General features: G+C 42.2%; 6 non-coding genes and 8 pseudogenes across 6 annotated transcripts; 13 read left to right on the forward strand and 1 right to left on the reverse strand.

Moving 5' to 3' along the window:
• Window positions 1-12,406: 12,406 nt before the first annotated feature.
• On the reverse strand, window positions 12,407-12,515 carry LOC140298394 (5S ribosomal RNA; annotated as a pseudogene).
• A 356-nt stretch (window positions 12,516-12,871) lies between these two features.
• Window positions 12,872-12,990, forward strand: LOC140267235 (5S ribosomal RNA; annotated as a pseudogene).
• A 269-nt stretch (window positions 12,991-13,259) lies between these two features.
• Window positions 13,260-13,378, forward strand: LOC140299566 (5S ribosomal RNA; annotated as a pseudogene).
• Window positions 13,379-13,647: 269 nt separating this feature from the next.
• LOC140297812 (5S ribosomal RNA) lies at window positions 13,648-13,766 on the forward strand. Its single transcript, XR_011913514.1, has one exon. It is a non-coding gene; the product is annotated as a 5S ribosomal RNA (ribosomal RNA).
• A 269-nt stretch (window positions 13,767-14,035) lies between these two features.
• LOC140298696 (5S ribosomal RNA) lies at window positions 14,036-14,154 on the forward strand. The gene has a single exon (XR_011914319.1). It is a non-coding gene; the product is annotated as a 5S ribosomal RNA (ribosomal RNA).
• A 269-nt stretch (window positions 14,155-14,423) lies between these two features.
• LOC140298397 (5S ribosomal RNA) lies at window positions 14,424-14,542 on the forward strand. Its single transcript, XR_011914048.1, has one exon. It is a non-coding gene; the product is annotated as a 5S ribosomal RNA (ribosomal RNA).
• A 270-nt stretch (window positions 14,543-14,812) lies between these two features.
• LOC140298697 (5S ribosomal RNA) lies at window positions 14,813-14,931 on the forward strand. The gene has a single exon (XR_011914320.1). It is a non-coding gene; the product is annotated as a 5S ribosomal RNA (ribosomal RNA).
• Window positions 14,932-15,200: 269 nt separating this feature from the next.
• Window positions 15,201-15,319, forward strand: LOC140296745 (5S ribosomal RNA; annotated as a pseudogene).
• Window positions 15,320-15,588: 269 nt separating this feature from the next.
• LOC140299567 (5S ribosomal RNA) lies at window positions 15,589-15,707 on the forward strand (annotated as a pseudogene).
• Window positions 15,708-15,976: 269 nt separating this feature from the next.
• Window positions 15,977-16,095, forward strand: LOC140301914 (5S ribosomal RNA; annotated as a pseudogene).
• A 269-nt stretch (window positions 16,096-16,364) lies between these two features.
• On the forward strand, window positions 16,365-16,483 carry LOC140301918 (5S ribosomal RNA; annotated as a pseudogene).
• Window positions 16,484-16,752: 269 nt separating this feature from the next.
• LOC140298127 (5S ribosomal RNA) lies at window positions 16,753-16,871 on the forward strand. The gene has a single exon (XR_011913802.1). It is a non-coding gene; the product is annotated as a 5S ribosomal RNA (ribosomal RNA).
• A 269-nt stretch (window positions 16,872-17,140) lies between these two features.
• LOC140299993 (5S ribosomal RNA) lies at window positions 17,141-17,259 on the forward strand (annotated as a pseudogene).
• A 269-nt stretch (window positions 17,260-17,528) lies between these two features.
• Window positions 17,529-17,647, forward strand: LOC140303321 (5S ribosomal RNA). Its single transcript, XR_011915186.1, has one exon. It is a non-coding gene; the product is annotated as a 5S ribosomal RNA (ribosomal RNA).
• The last annotated feature ends 9 nt before the right edge of the window (window positions 17,648-17,656 follow it).

The raw sequence follows: 17,656 nt of genomic DNA on the forward strand, positions 1-17,656 counted from the left end.
CTGTCAGATGATCCCACACTGCTTCAATAATGTTGAGGTCCGGGCTCTGGGGAGGATTCATGCCTCCATAAGACCTGTTGCCACTGATTTTCAGTCCACTTCTTGTATCATTTGGCATAGCTCAGCCTTTTCTCCCTGTTTCCCTTCCTTAAGAACGGCTTCTTGACAGCCACCCTTCCATGGAGACCATTTCTGATGAGGCTTCATTGAACAGTAGATGGATCAGCTGAAGGTCCAGATGCATCTCTCAGGTCCTGTCACGTCTTTGCTGGATTTTTTCCTCTTTCTTAAGGACATCACTTTCAGATACTGTTCATCTGCTGTAGATAGTTTTTTAGGCCTGACACTTCTTCTTCTGTCCTCCACTTGTCCAGTTTCCTCAAATGTTTTAAGGACACACTGCACACCATGCTGAGATATGCCAAGTTTTCAGCTCATAGCTCTTTGGGAATCACCTTGTTGCTGTAAAAATACCATTTTCTGTCTGTCAAACTGTGTTATCTTTGGTGTTTTTCATAGATGCAACTAAAGAAATGGGAACAAATGATGTGTCTTTGTGACAGGCTGCGAGCAACAAAGTGCCTAAAGATCCAATTTAAAATGGCTTCTTTGCTAAGTTGTCTGTTATGTGTCGATACAACTGTTATAATTGGCTTTGATCTTAGACATTATAAATTCATATTCTGTATTTTACTAAATAACCTATGTTCCTAGCTGGTACTTTTCCACTCTGCTCATACTGCACAACAGATGACCTTAAAAGGGTCCAAGACCTTACAAGGACATAAACAGCTGGGTCACAGAAAACATCTCTATTAGGGCAGATAGGTCTGGTACATTAGATCCACGCCTAAAACAGCACTCACACACACACACACATTGTTTATCACATCCAAAAAACACAACAAGGACAGCAGCTGGCCTGATCATGCCACTAAAAACTGGCCAATTATACTCTGACAAGTGTGAAAACAACTTCTGTGAGATAAAGCTGAATATAAATATGACATGTTTCCGGATAACGGGACTCGGCCTGACGGATTTCCTGCGGGAGCTCTGGCACTCCGAGTCCAGCGCTGCAATATACTTTACATGTGACCACTAATAAATACTTTTTTAATAAACGATTTCTCCAGCTTCTCCCTGTGTATGCGTGGGTTCTCTCCAGGTACTCCGGCTTCCTCCCACCATCCAAAAACATGCATGTCAGGTTAATTGGTGACTCCAAATTGTCCGTAGGAGTGAGTGTGAGCGTGCATGGTTGTTTGTCTCTATGTGGCCCTGTGACGGACTGGCGACCTGTCCAGGGTGTACCCCGCCTTTCGCCCGATGACTGCTGGGATAGGCTGCAGCCCACCCGCTACCCGATTAACGGACTGTCGGTATAGAAAATGGATGGATGGATTTCTCCAGCTTATTCTTGGGCTTCCAATGAAAAAATCGGGCTAACACAACACTGGTTCATCCCTTGAGTTAGGAGCCTTTTTTCTGCTTGAATGATTCATAGGTCAGAGTTAAGTGGCTTAACAAAGAAAAACACATTCCTCTGAAAATGCTCAGGTACAAGGACTGGACTGAAAAAGAGAGAAAAAGCAGAAAACGTCCAAGGAAAATTCTGAGAGACCTTCAGAAAGCTGGAGAACTATTGATCAGGACCACTTTAAAGATGACAAGACAGTCAGAAAGAAATGAGGCTGGATCAGGAGTTTGTAATGAAACTAATTCCCACTGTTTTGCCTTTTAATGCGATGCGATACAACCCTTATTAAACAAGTTTAATGACGTGTAGCTAAATGCTGATTTTTGCTCTAAAATACTCCTGAATACTAAATACTCTGAGAAGTGTTGTGCAAGTTCAAACTTAGACTTGTTCAAGGCTGAATTCAGTCTTCTTTCCCTCTTTTATAGCTGGCATCTGTTTTAGGACGCCACTTTCTGTCGTGCTGGCTGATGTGGAAGTGTTGCTGTGTGCTTCCAAACATATCTATAACTACACATGTCTGGAACTATCCAAATGCATTTGTATATATGGTGTTTCTGCCCGTGTCTGGTGCAGAAATCATCGCACAGTCTGAAGCTTTCACCTGAGTGAGCATTAGTCTTATGGGGAAAAATAAGGAAAGTAACGTCACAAAACTATGAACCAAAACAGATAATCAGACACAATAAACTGATAACGAGTAGGACCAAAACAAACACATCAAAACAGCCAGAGACAAGTCATGAATGAGAACAGAGACAAACAGAGACACAGCATATAGCAGTGTAGAAGTTTGCCTTTTGGGTATTTTATGTTACTTTTGCCTTGTTTTTTTTAACCTGTTAGTATTAATGTATCTGTATGTGTGATACTGTTTTTTTTAAAGTGAGTTAAATTTCTCTATTTGGTGCAGCTAACATGAACACATGACATATCGGCAGTAAAACTCCTTTTACAACATTAAATAAGAGGTGTCTGTGAGGTGAATATGGAGCTCCTGGCTGCATATTATTTGTCTGTTCCTATGAGCTGTCCCAAGGCACCACTCTGGAGCTCTGTGAGAATGCATTTCCAGCAGATAATCTATGTCGTAAAGTCATTTTTTGCAGGTTTTCAAGAGATTCTCCAATGCTGAGGTGTGAAACGGACTTTGGTGAACCACCAGCTGCTCAGCGAAAATGGCACCATGGCGAACACTTTCCTAACGACATCAAAGAGTTCCTAACGAGGTCCGAACACAGGTCCGAACACAGGTCCGAACAAGCATATACGTCACTAAAAGTGGGGCAAAAGGGACACGTGACGTGACGTTGGAGGGGGCGCGGTTAACGCTTGAGTGTCGGCCATATTTTCCTTCGCATACACTTGTGACAAGCACGAGAACAAGGTTTGTAAACTTGATTAATACTCATAAAAGTAACGCCATGTATAAGCCGAATGTTAAACCGTGGGACAACCAAAATTAAATTTAATCTTCCGTCCTCTCGGCACTTTATCCAAGTTGTATTTCAACTTCCTTGTAACGTAGCCATTTTGCCAATGGAAGTTCTGCCTGTAATAGCGTCGCTGTTCATACCAGCATTGTGTGGCGACGGTGGGGATGTTAGTGATATGACAGAATCAGAAGACAAATAGTAACTTATTTTTTTGTTTATTTGCCTTATAAACTCTGCCGATTCCTCGGGGAAAGCCTTAAGATTTGAACTATCTTTTTTTGCATTTATTGTCCGTCAGTGCAATAGTAATTAATCGGCTATCTGTGGCGTTTTCTCCACTCTGGTAACGGAGCCTGGTTATGTGTTTGAGCAGAGCAGACAGATGTGTCCAGATGTATTAACCCTTGTTTTCTGGTCATATTTTTGTTACTCAAGCAATGTTTATTGGTCTGGTGGACCCGCTGCATTTTTGGGGTTTTTAATTCAACACAATCAAACAATTTTATGTTAAAATACTCTACAGATGTTTACTTCATCCCAATTTCAAGCAATATAAACAACAAGGTTTTTTGGTATAACTATCATGTATTATTCATTTACAACTTTTTTACAACTTTGAACATTTACAAAACATAAGTAAGATCTCAATCTCAGCTCGGCTGCTGACCACTTGGTCCTGGGGCCTGCTGCTGTCTAGCTGTGGTTCATTCTCATTTAGGAGAGAGCTGATGATTAATGTCATCCTCTTCTAAAAGTCACTGTCAGACTCTGAATTTGATCTTCATATTCTGAAACCTCCTCCCCCACATTGTCATCAAATGTGTCTGTCTTGACCAAAATCAATTTCAAGGCCTTGTGTGCGATGAATCTTTTGGTTGTTGCGGAGAATCGGTTGTATTAGTAGTTATCACTGGGAAAGCTATATTTATATATTGGCCAGGTTCTGAACTCTGTTTTGACGACGGGTGAAGGTGCAGGGTTGGAAGAGTTGTGCCATGGCATCGTCACTCGATACAAGAATGCGGGCCAAGCTGAACCTGAGGTCATCTATGTTGACCGGGACTGCTGCAGCCAGTCAGGTGGGTGAAAATGATAAAATTCTTTATCAAATATACGTTTGAAAAACTGTGTGCCACACACACACACACTGTTACCACTCCACTTATGGGAGGAGTGGTACTGGCAATTGGGCAGCGGCTGACTTTGTTTTTCACAGGTGTGTCTTCAGTGGTCAAACTCTTCCACCCATGGAGGTCTGCAGTGCGCTTGGACAGCTTCCATTTCATGCGACGTTTTAACTGCGGCGTTAAGTTTACATTAAGTGTCTGTCTGTCTGTCTGTCTGTTCGCAGATGATTGCTCGTCTGTTACTGTGTGATTATTGTTACAATGTTAATAAAGTTTGATAATTTTACTTGAACCAAGAACAGCCTTCACATTTTTATTTAATTTCCATTTGCAAAACAGGACGACAGTGAGTGTGAGTGACATCCATTTAATGCAATTGTCAAAAGTGAAGCCAGAATTACTTGGAGAATTATTTTACATTTATTAATAAAACCCAACACTCTTTGTCTCAACCAAAGATTTTTTAAAAATACTTTCTTTGCTCAATTTGGAATTTGTTTAATTCACTTGTGTTGCACAAATAGTGATACAGATAGATAGCTAGTGTTAGCCCGATTTTTTCATTGGAAGCCCAAGAACAAGCTGGAGAAATCGTTTATTAAAAAAGTATTTATTAGTGGTCACATAGTAAAGTATATTGCAGCGCTGGACTCGGAGTGCCAGAGCTCCCGCAGGAAATCCATCAGGCCAAGCCCCGATATCCGGAAACATGTCATATTTATATTCAGCTTTATCTCACAGAAGTTGTTTTCACACTTGTCAGAGTATAATCGGCCAGTTTTTAGTGGCATGATCAGGCCAGTTGCTGTCCTTGTTGTGTTCTTTGGATGTGAGAAACAATGTGTGTGTATGTGTGAGTGCTGTTTTAGGCGTGGATCTAATGTACCAGACCTATCTACTCTACTAGAGATGTTTTGTCTGACCCAGTTGTTTATGTCATTCTAAGGTCTTGGACCCTTTTAAGGTCATCGATTGTGCAGTATGAACAGAGTGGAAAAGTACCAGCTAGGAACATTTAGGAAAATACAGAATATGAATTTATAATGTCTAAGATCAAAGCCAATCATAACACTAGTCTCTCAAATAATTGAGTGTACCAAAAAAAGAGGGGAAAAATGATGGGAGACTTATTTACATTTACAGTTATACACATTTTGTGTGCTGCCCCCTACAGTAGGCTTTAGTAACGTCCAAAGCACTGTGGTATGTTGGGGTGTTGCCACAATACAGGTTCGAATCCCACAAGAAACATGAAAATTAAATGGATGATAAACCTTGCAATAAGTGCAGAGGTGTGTGTAAACAATGTTGAGAAGATAAGAGAATAGAGAAAAGTGGATATAGTGTACGTTTTCCTCCTTTTTTCTCCTTTTCTTTTTCTCTCTTTTCCCCCCTCCTTCCTCTTTTTTTCCTTTTCCCCCCTTTCGGGCAGTCCCTTTTGCCCCATTTTGTGAGGTGAATATGGAGCTCCTGGCTGCATATTATTTGTCTGTTCCTATGAGCTGTCCCAAGGCACCACTCTGGAGCTCTGTGAGAATGCATTTCCAGCAGATAATCTATGTCGTAAAGTCATTTTTTGCAGGTTTTCAAGAGATTCTCCAATGCTGAGGTGTGAAACGGACTTTGGTGAACCACCAGCTGCTCAGCGAAAATGGCACCATGGCGAACACTTTCCTAACGACATCAAAGAGTTCCTAACGAGGTCCGAACACAGGTCCGAACACAGGTCCGAACAAGCATATACGTCACTAAAAGTGGGGCAAAAGGGACACGTGACGTGACGTTGGAGGGGGCGCGGTTAACGCTTGAGTGTCGGCCATATTTTCCTTCGCATACACTTGTGACAAGCACGAGAACAAGGTTTGTAAACTTGATTAATACTCATAAAAGTAACGCCATGTATAAGCCGAATGTTAAACCGTGGGACAACCAAAATTAAATTTAATCTTCCGTCCTCTCGGCACTTTATCCAAGTTGTATTTCAACTTCCTTGTAACGTAGCCATTTTGCCAATGGAAGTTCTGCCTGTAATAGCGTCGCTGTTCATACCAGCATTGTGTGGCGACGGTGGGGATGTTAGTGATATGACAGAATCAGAAGACAAATAGTAACTTATTTTTTTGTTTATTTGCCTTATAAACTCTGCCGATTCCTCGGGGAAAGCCTTAAGATTTGAACTATCTTTTTTTGCATTTATTGTCCGTCAGTGCAATAGTAATTAATCGGCTATCTGTGGCGTTTTCTCCACTCTGGTAACGGAGCCTGGTTATGTGTTTGAGCAGAGCAGACAGATGTGTCCAGATGTATTAACCCTTGTTTTCTGGTCATATTTTTGTTACTCAAGCAATGTTTATTGGTCTGGTGGACCCGCTGCATTTTTGGGGTTTTTAATTCAACACAATCAAACAATTTTATGTTAAAATACTCTACAGATGTTTACTTCATCCCAATTTCAAGCAATATAAACAACAAGGTTTTTTGGTATAACTATCATGTATTATTCATTTACAACTTTTTTACAACTTTGAACATTTACAAAACATAAGTAAGATCTCAATCTCAGCTCGGCTGCTGACCACTTGGTCCTGGGGCCTGCTGCTGTCTAGCTGTGGTTCATTCTCATTTAGGAGAGAGCTGATGATTAATGTCATCCTCTTCTAAAAGTCACTGTCAGACTCTGAATTTGATCTTCATATTCTGAAACCTCCTCCCCCACATTGTCATCAAATGTGTCTGTCTTGACCAAAATCAATTTCAAGGCCTTGTGTGCGATGAATCTTTTGGTTGTTGCGGAGAATCGGTTGTATTAGTAGTTATCACTGGGAAAGCTATATTTATATATTGGCCAGGTTCTGAACTCTGTTTTGACGACGGGTGAAGGTGCAGGGTTGGAAGAGTTGTGCCATGGCATCGTCACTCGATACAAGAATGCGGGCCAAGCTGAACCTGAGGTCATCTATGTTGACCGGGACTGCTGCAGCCAGTCAGGTGGGTGAAAATGATAAAATTCTTTATCAAATATACGTTTGAAAAACTGTGTGCCACACACACACACACTGTTACCACTCCACTTATGGGAGGAGTGGTACTGGCAATTGGGCAGCGGCTGACTTTGTTTTTCACAGGTGTGTCTTCAGTGGTCAAACTCTTCCACCCATGGAGGTCTGCAGTGCGCTTGGACAGCTTCCATTTCATGCGACGTTTTAACTGCGGCGTTAAGTTTACATTAAGTGTCTGTCTGTCTGTCTGTCTGTCTGTTCGCAGATGATTGCTCGTCTGTTACTGTGTGATTATTGTTACAATGTTAATAAAGTTTGATAATTTTACTTGAACCAAGAACAGCCTTCACATTTTTATTTAATTTCCATTTGCAAAACAGGACGACAGTGAGTGTGAGTGACATCCATTTAATGCAATTGTCAAAAGTGAAGCCAGAATTACTTGGAGAATTATTTTACATTTATTAATAAAACCCAACACTCTTTGTCTCAACCAAAGATTTTTTAAAAATACTTTCTTTGCTCAATTTGGAATTTGTTTAATTCACTTGTGTTGCACAAATAGTGATACAGATAGATAGCTAGTGTTAGCCCGATTTTTTCATTGGAAGCCCAAGAACAAGCTGGAGAAATCGTTTATTAAAAAAGTATTTATTAGTGGTCACATAGTAAAGTATATTGCAGCGCTGGACTCGGAGTGCCAGAGCTCCCGCAGGAAATCCATCAGGCCAAGCCCCGATATCCGGAAACATGTCATATTTATATTCAGCTTTATCTCACAGAAGTTGTTTTCACACTTGTCAGAGTATAATCGGCCAGTTTTTAGTGGCATGATCAGGCCAGTTGCTGTCCTTGTTGTGTTCTTTGGATGTGAGAAACAATGTGTGTGTATGTGTGAGTGCTGTTTTAGGCGTGGATCTAATGTACCAGACCTATCTACTCTACTAGAGATGTTTTGTCTGACCCAGTTGTTTATGTCATTCTAAGGTCTTGGACCCTTTTAAGGTCATCGATTGTGCAGTATGAACAGAGTGGAAAAGTACCAGCTAGGAACATTTAGGAAAATACAGAATATGAATTTATAATGTCTAAGATCAAAGCCAATCATAACACTAGTCTCTCAAATAATTGAGTGTACCAAAAAAAGAGGGGAAAAATGATGGGAGACTTATTTACATTTACAGTTATACACATTTTGTGTGCTGCCCCCTACAGTAGGCTTTAGTAACGTCCAAAGCACTGTGGTATGTTGGGGTGTTGCCACAATACAGGTTCGAATCCCACAAGAAACATGAAAATTAAATGGATGATAAACCTTGCAATAAGTGCAGAGGTGTGTGTAAACAATGTTGAGAAGATAAGAGAATAGAGAAAAGTGGATATAGTGTACGTTTTCCTCCTTTTTTCTCCTTTTCTTTTTCTCTCTTTTCCCCCCTCCTTCCTCTTTTTTTCCTTTTCCCCCCTTTCGGGCAGTCCCTTTTGCCCCATTTTTGGCCGAAAGGTCAGCACTCTGGACTTTGAATCCAGTGATCCGAGTTCAAATCTCGGTGGAACCTTCAGGTGTTTGCTGTCATGGTTGTGTTCTGGAAAGAAGATGAGTGGATGAGGTTCGTCAGTTATCCAGTCACACCAGAGTGTTTGATTGACCAATTCCAAAGAGAGGGCTTAAATTGGTTAATGTTGAAAAAGTGAAACATTCAGCTGAGAGGGTCTGTGCTATTTGCCTTCTCACCTCTGTGTGTCACTAATTGAATCTATTTGGTTTCTTCTTCCATATTAATTTGCAATGCATATATTTTTCCATGCTCTCCATTTGGAATTTGGACACAGAAGCCAAAGGAGAAGGAAACAGGAAAAACAATCCCATGGTAACAATCAGCAACAAGGAGAACTACTCAAAAGCCTGCACAATTAACCCGGTGCCCACCCATGGGCCAACCAATCATCCAATCAAGGAGCAGCAATTTCTGCCGGCCGGAATCTGAGCGTCAACTCCATGCGGTGCGCACAAGTTGGTACTGATTTAGGAAAAAGAGGAATGTACAATTTTACTCCTTGGTATGGATACTCTTTCAAAAAAGTCCAAAAAATAAAATATGTGGTTGATAAAACTGTGTGACTCAGTCCTTCAACACAAAAGGCAGGCAAAGGAAAATCAGCTGTCCTCTCTATCTAATCATGGGAGGATGGCCTGACTACGATCAGGGACCTGAGCAGCAAAGAATAGATAGACATGATAAATATTTATATATATGTACACACTAGTCTCCAATACTACTATGATAAAAAGAGATCCAATGTACAGGTCCAAGTTGTACAGGAATGTGTTGTAGAAATTTGTTCTATATTTTTGTTGTAAATCCACAACAGGTTTCATCATCTGCTAATCCTGGAGGAGACACTAGTTGGAAAGGAATTTATTAATACATAAAGATGCTTATATTATAAGACTGAAACACAGCAGATCACTGTAAAGACATACATATAATATTGTGATTATGTCAGTGGGTCAACAATTTTGTAAAGGCAACTTTATATTTCTTTTAACATCTTGTAAAAATATAGCAATGTAAACATAAAAACAGCAACCTCAAAACAAAACATAGCATGTTACCTGGATGGAAAACCATGCGTCTCTACAGCCTGAAGGAAGAAATCTTGGGCTGTTGATGCCTTGTTGTTATTGGCAGCGTGTCGGTACATGATCTTTGTGAGCATTTGGAAAACATAAACCCCACAGAAACACATTAAACATTAACTACAATACTATAAGAATAATAAATGAATGAAATATTGTTCCATGTGTGATGTAAGACTTAAAGCTATACTTACCTTTCTGGCATGTAGCACAGCACTTAGTAAAAATTTAAACATGAACAACTCCCCCTCCCTCCAAAGTCTCCCCCTCTTCCCCCTGCCTGACCTGTGACGCTCCCCTCCTCCCTGACGTGTGAGGTGAGAAAGTGATGGTGTGTTCCATCTCCCCCGGATGTCGGAGCGGAGAATGTTGTCAAGTTATCAGCGGTCCAGTTACCACGTCCATCAAGGCTATTCTTGTGCTTGCCGTGTCTGAATATAAACAACTTGTGATCTACCAGGCTAATGTTAGCATGGCCTGCGTTGTAGTTTGCGTGTAGTTTCAAGACCTGGTGGCTTGCTTTTACATTTTAGTGTGCCATAAGCTTATTAGGAGCATTTTAAGATTACAAAAGAAAAGTGTAAAAATGCCAGAAAGAAAAGTATAGCTTTAACAAAATTAAGTTGAATATTATATCACACACTATAATCTCCATGGGGACACTGACCTTTCTTGAAGAGACATCTATTCCAAACATTACCACACCATATCCGTGAAATAAAAATGTATCAATTGTTTAATGCAGCTACATCGTGGTCCATTACACCAGATTCCAGAAATCTGCAGAATGTATGCCATAGACCATTTTTAAATCAATATATAAATATATAATGTCCATGTGATGTCCTTTGCTGTCAGCTTACCTGATCAACTTGTGGTTGGTATCTATATGTACGAGTGACAGAGGAGCTGCGACATTGTAGGTCCTTCTCACAACACATCCGAGGCTTGTCATTCTCTGTAGTATTCCTAGACTATCAACCCGGTGCATCGAATCCCACACTCTGTCCACTGAACTCTGTGGCCTAAAGCCCTAAGACGACCTTTTACCATTCTGTGACCTGTAGGAAAAGAAGTGAAAACCACTTTTATTTAAGATATATTAATTGATAATCATCTGAACAAACAATTGAGGCATTTAACTTTTTCTCAGGTATACATGCTATGATGACCGTTGTTATGATAATGTCCACGACTCTCCACTAAGGCACAGAAAATTTAAAAAATAATATTGATAGCCTTTAGGCTATAAAAATAGCAGTCATTAAAGTAGCCGGCCCTCAGCTAGACTTAGTTGTGGAGCCTATATGGCCGGCAGCCGGTGCCTGTGGAAAGCCCTGTCATTTCAAATGTTACTTTTATGGCACAAATCTTTTTATAATGCTATGGACAAGTGCAAGATATAATTAAAAGAAAAACTTTCTGTAAAAAGCACCAACCCAAATTCTGGGAGTCTTGCTTGATGGCAGAGACCAAGCTGTCAAGTTCATCATCTGTCATTTTACTGTAGCCTTCCCTTTTTGAGAGGCCCCACTGTCGCATTCTGCGTTTCAGTGTTCTCACTGATACACCAGCAGTGTGGAAATACAGGGGGCAGAGAGGTCAATTTCAATCAAATGCTGGACGTGGTCTTTGGAAAAAAACATATGCCGGCTTGTTCACAGATACGACACTTGTGTTATTTTCACTGATTTTTACTGTGGTCTTCATCGTCGGCTTTCACCACAAGTACACTGTAGAACTGATAAAACACAAATGATGTACAAATATTACATTACACATGCCTCAACTAAAAGAAAATATATTATTTACAAACATAAACTTATATACCACTTCGGCCTGCAAGTGGACAAACCGGTAAACTTAAAACCGCTTATGGTCTTCGTTGATTGCTTTCTTAATTGGATCCATATCAATGCTATCAGTTTACCGGATCGCTTTTTAAAACCGGAAGTGACATCACGGTCACCTTAAACTAAACTTATCAAGTTTTAACTTTTAACTTTTACCTAACACCAAATGTTATTAACTATATCCTTTAAACATTGCTAAACAATAAATATAAACATCAAAACACTTAAAACAAACGTGTTATACGGACTTCCTCTATGGCCATAAAATCATAGCTGCATCTAGTGGCGAAACATAAATATAACTGCCGTTACATTGCCTATTTGACAGTTTAAAGTGGCTGCACGTGCACTTTTTCTATCTGGCCTCAGTACATTTCTGAAATGTATTCATTTGTGTTTGGAAAACATTGGAAACTTTATTTCTGAGCCCACATCAGTGGGTTCTGGTTGTTAACACATAGATGAGGAGACAGTTCAGTGTGTGAGGATAAAAGCAGAGGAGAACCTGGGACATCTGAGCAGATCTGGGATCAGCACCTTGGATATCAGCAGGGATTCTTAGGAAGGAAGGAAATGGGATGAATCGGCAGACTGCAGGAAGATCTGTTAACAGTCTGCAGACTAACGTGAGACAATAATATTTGTGTGTGTTTGGTATCCAGAAGAATTCAGACAGATGAAGTCACTGTGAGCTGAGCAGTGCTGGAAGATGATATGACAGAGTGACCTAAATGAGGTTTATGTGTGCGCTCATTTCCAGTCTTTGACAAAGATTGAAAAGTGAATTTATTTGACTGATTTCTTTCCCAATGTGATGTATGTCAAGAAGCTGTCTGTGTTGAGTGAGCAGCAGCGCCTCCTGCAGGTGTAAAAGGCTTACAGCACCTGGAATTCCCAGGCGGTCTCCCATGCAAGTACTAACCAGGCCCGACCCTGCTTAGCTTCCGAGATCGGGCGTGTTCAGGGTGGTATGGCCGTAAGCGAGAGAATAAGTCACAAATCAGCTTTTTATAGATGCTGAAACAACATCTATTACTGTGTTCTGACTTCTAAAATATAATGTAACTGTTTAAAAATGAGCAATTTGTGATGATTTCATCTAACTAAGCAGCCTCGGTCTCTCTGTGTGACGCTGAACACAAAACTACACACAGGGAACAGAAGAGGTCGACAGACACAAAGTTATCTGAGAGTCTCACTTTCAGCTGCAGAGAACCAACACGAGAGAGAAGAACATGTGCAGGATCAACATCAGCCTCTCAAGCCAATTATGTGAAAACCTAGAAGAAACATATGGTTCCAGCAGCTATATAATATATATTTGTTACGGTGACTTTTGCTTACGGCCACACCACCCTGAATATGCCCGACCTCGTCTGATCTCAGAAGCCAAGCACGGTTGGGCCTGGGTATTACTTGGATGGGAGACTGCTTGGGAATACCAGGTGCTGTAAGCTTTTTCTCTTCTCTCTACCACCTGCATGTCTTTTGTTGCAACATCTGATCACCCTGTGACACATGAGGAAGTTGGTCATCTTCAGCTGCTGCTGCTTTGTTGGCAGACACGAAGTGATCTGAGAGTCTCAGTTTCAGCTGCAGAGAATAATCACGATAGGGAAGAAGATGTGCCCACTACATATCAGCCTTTCTCGGCAATTATCTTGTTACATAGAGGAACTGTATGATTCCAGTACCTATATAATGCACATTGTTCACAGATATTGTTGCTTACGGCCACACCACCCTGAATATGCCCGACCTCGTCTGATCTCGGAAGCCAAGCAGGGTTGGGCCTTGTTAGTACTTAGATGGGAGACTTCTTGGGAATCCCAGGTGCTGTAAGCTTTTTCTCTTCTCTCGACCACCTGCATGTCTTTTGTTGTAACGTCTGATCACCCTGTGACACATGAGGAAGTTGGTCATCTTCAGCTGCTGCTGCTTTGTTGGCAGACACGAAGTGATCTGAAAGTCTCAGTTTCGGCTGGAGAGAATAATCACGACAGGGATGAAGATGTGCCCACTACGCATCAGCCTTTCTCGGCAATTATCTGGTTACATAGAGGAACTGTTTGATTCCAGTACCTATATAATGCACATTGTTCACAGATATTGTTGCTTACGGCCACACCACCCTGAAAATACCTGATCTCGTCTGATCTCGGAAGCCAAGCAGGGTTGGGCCTGGTTAGTACTTGGATGGGAGACTGCTAGGGAATACCAGGTGCTTTAAGCTTTTTCTCTTCTCTCGACCACCTGCATGTCTTTTGTTGCAACGTCTGATCACCCTGTGACACATGAGGAAGTTGGTCATCTTCAGCTGCTGCTGCTTTGTTGGCAGACACAAAGTGATCTGAGAGTCTCAGTTTCAACTACAGATAATAATGACGACAGGGAAGAAGATGTGCCCACTACGCATCAGCCTTTCTCGGCAATTATCTGGTTACATAGAGGAAGTGTATGATTCCAGTACCTATATAATGCACATTTGTCACAGACATTGTTGCTTACGGGCACACCACCCTGAACATCCCCGACCTCGTCTGATCTCGGAAGCCAAGCAGGGTTGGGCCTGGTTAGTACTTGGATGGGAGACTACTTGGGAATACCAGGTGCTGTAAGCTTTTTCTCTTCTCTCTACCACCTGCATGTCTTTTGTTGCAACGTCTGATCACCCTGTGACACATGAGGAAGTTGGTCATCTTCAGCTGCTGCTGCTTTGTTGGCAGACACGAAGTGATCTGAGAGTCTCAGTTTCAGCTGGAGAGAATTATCACGTCAGGGAAGAAGATGTGCCCACTATGCATCAGCCTTTCTTGGCAATTATCTGGTTACATAGAGGAAGTGTATGATTCCAGTACCTATATAATGCACATTGTTCACAGATATTGTTGCTTACGGCCACACCACCCTGAAAATACCTGATCTCGTCTGATCTCTGAAGCCAAGCAGGGTTGGGCCTGGTTAGTACTTGGATGGGAGACTGCTAGGGAATACCAGGTGCTTTAAGCTTTTTCTCTTCTCTCTACCACCTGCATGTCTTTTGTTGCAACGTCTGATCACCCTGTGACACATGAGGAAGTTGGTCATCTTCAGCTGCTGCTGCTTTGTTTTGCAGACACAAAGTGATCTGAGAGTCTCAGTTTCAGCTGGAGAGAATAATGACGACAGGGAAGAAGATGTGCCCACTACGCATCAGCCTTTCTCGGCAATTATCTGGTTACATAGAGGAAGTGTATGATTCCAGTACCTATATAATGCACATTTGTCACAGACATTGTTGCTTACGGGCACACCACCCTGAACATCCCCGACCTCGTCTGATCTCGGAAGCCAAGCAGGGTTGGGCCTGGTTAGTACTTGGATGGGAGACTACTTGGGAATACCAGGTGCTGTAAGCTTTTTCTCTTCTCTCTACCACCTGCATGTCTTTTGTTGCAACGTCTGATCACCCTGTGACACATGAGGAAGTTGGTCATCTTCAGCTGCTGCTGCTTTGTTGGCAGACACGAAGTGATCTGAGAGTCTCAGTTTCAACTACAGATAATAATCACATCAGGGATGAAGATGTGCCCACTACAAGTTAGCCTTTCTCGGCAATTATCTGGTTACATAGAGGAACTGTATGATTCCAGTAACTATATAATGCACATTTTTCACAGACATTGTTGCTTACGGCCACACCACCCTGAGCATGCCCGACTTCGTCTGATTTCGGAAGCCAAGCAGGGTTGGGCCTTGTTAGTACTTGGATGGGAGACTGCTTCGGAATACCAAGTGCTATAAGCTTTTTCTCTTCTCTCTACCACCTGCATGTCTTTTGTTGCAACGTCTGATCACCCTGTGACACATGAGGAAGTTGGTCATCTTCAGCTGCTGCTGCTTTGTTGGCAGACACGAAGTGATCTGAGAGTCTCAGTTTCAACTACAGATAATAATCACATCAGGGATGAAGATGTGCCCACTTCAAGTTAGCCTTTCTCGCCAATTATCTGGTTACATCGAGGAACTGTATGATTCCAGTAACTATATAATGCAAATTTGTCATAGACATTGTTGCTTACGGCCACACCACCCTGAAAATACCTGACCTCGTCTGATCTCGGAAGCCAAGCAGGGTTGGGCCTGGTTACTACTTGGATGGTAGACTACTTGGGAATACCAGGTGCTGTAAGCTTTTTCTCTTCTCTCTACCACCTGCATATCTTTTGTTGCAACGTCTGATCACCCTGTGACACATGAGGATGTTGGTCATCTTCAGCTGCTGCTGCTTTGTTGGCAGACACCAAGTGATCTGAGAGTCTCAGTTTCAACTACAGATAATAATCACATCAGGGATGAAGATGTGCCCACTACAAGTTAGCCTTTCTCGGCAATTATCTGGTTACATCGAGGAACTGTATGATTCCAGTACCTATATAATGCAAATTTGTCACAGACATTGTTGCTTACGGCCACACCACCCTGAACATGCCCGACCTCGTCTGATCTCGGAAGCCAAGCAGGGTTGGGCCTGGTTAGTCCTTGGATGGGAGACAGCTTGAGAATACCAGGTGCTGTAAGCTTTTTCTCTTCTCTCTACCACCTGCATGTCTTTTGTTGCAACGTCTGATCACCCTGTGACACATGAGGAAGTTGGTCATCTTCAGCTGCTGCTGCTTTGTTGGCAGACACGAAGTGATCTGAGAGTCTCAGTTTCAGCTGGAGAGAATTATCACGTCAGGGAAGAAGATGTGCCCACTATGCATCAGCCTTTCTTGGCAATTATCTGGTTACATAGAGGAAGTGTATGATTCCAGTACCTATATAATGCACATTGTTCACAGATATTGTTGCTTACGGCCACACCACCCTGAACATGCCCGACCTCGTCTGATCTCGGAAGCCAAGCAGGGTTGGGCCTGGTTAGTCCTTGGATGGGAGACAGCTTGAGAATACCAGGTGCTGTAAGCTTTTTCTCTTCTCTCTACCACCTGCATGTCTTTTGTTGCAACGTCTGATCACCCTGTGACACATGAGGAAGTTGGTCATCTTCAGCTGCTGCTGCTTTGTTGGCAGACACGAAGTGATCTGAGAGTCTCAGTTTCAGCTGGAGAGAATTATCACGTCAGGGAAGAAGATGTGCCCACTATGCATCAGCCTTTCTTGGCAATTATCTGGTTACATAGAGGAAGTGTATGATTCCAGTACCTATATAATGCACATTGTTCACAGATTTTGTTGCTTACGGCCACACCACCCTGAACATGCCCGACCTTGTCTGATCTCGGAAGCCAAGCAGGGTTGGGCCTGGTTAGTACTTGGATGGGAGACTGCTTGGGAATACCAGGTGCTGTAAGCTTTTTCTCTTCTCTTGACCCCCTGCATGTCTTTTGTTGCAACGTCTGATCACCCTGTGACACATGAGGAAGTTGGTCATCTTCAGCTGCTGCTGCTTTGTTGGCAGACACGAAGTGATCTGAGAGTCTCAGTTTCAACTACAGATAATAATCACATCAGGAATGAACATGTGCCCACTACAAGTTAGCCTTTCTCTGCAATTATCTGGTTACATAGAGGAACTGTTTGATTCAAGTACCTATATAATGCACATTGTTCACAGATATTGTTGCTTACGGCCACACCACCCTGAAAATACCTGACCTCGTCTGATCTCGGAAGCCAAGCAGGGTTGGGCCTGGTTAGTACTTGGATGGGAGACTGCTAGGGAATACCAGGTGCTTTAAGCTTTTTCTCTTCTCTCGACCACCTGCATATCTTTTTTTGCAACGTCTGATCACCCTGTGACACATGAGGAAGTTGGTCATCTTCAGCTGCTGCTGCTTTGTTGGCAGACACGAAGTGATCTGAAAGTCTCAATTTCGGCTGGAGAGAATAATCACGACAGGGATGAAGATGTGCCCACTACGCATCAGCCTTTCTCGGCAATTATCTGGTTACATAGAGGAACTGTTTGATTCCAGTACCTATATAATGCACATTGTTCACAGATATTGTTGCTTACGGCCACACCACCCTGAACATGCCCGACCTCGTCTGATCTCGGAAGCCAAGCAGGGTTGGGCCTGGTTAGTACTTGGATGGGAGACTTCTTGGGAATACCAGGTGCTGTAAGCTTTTTCTCTT

Source organism: Leuresthes tenuis, unplaced genomic scaffold (assembly GCF_036924035.1).
Source record: "Leuresthes tenuis unplaced genomic scaffold, fLeuTen1.0.hap1 SCAF_1, whole genome shotgun sequence".
NCBI lineage: Eukaryota > Metazoa > Chordata > Actinopteri > Atheriniformes > Atherinopsidae > Leuresthes > Leuresthes tenuis.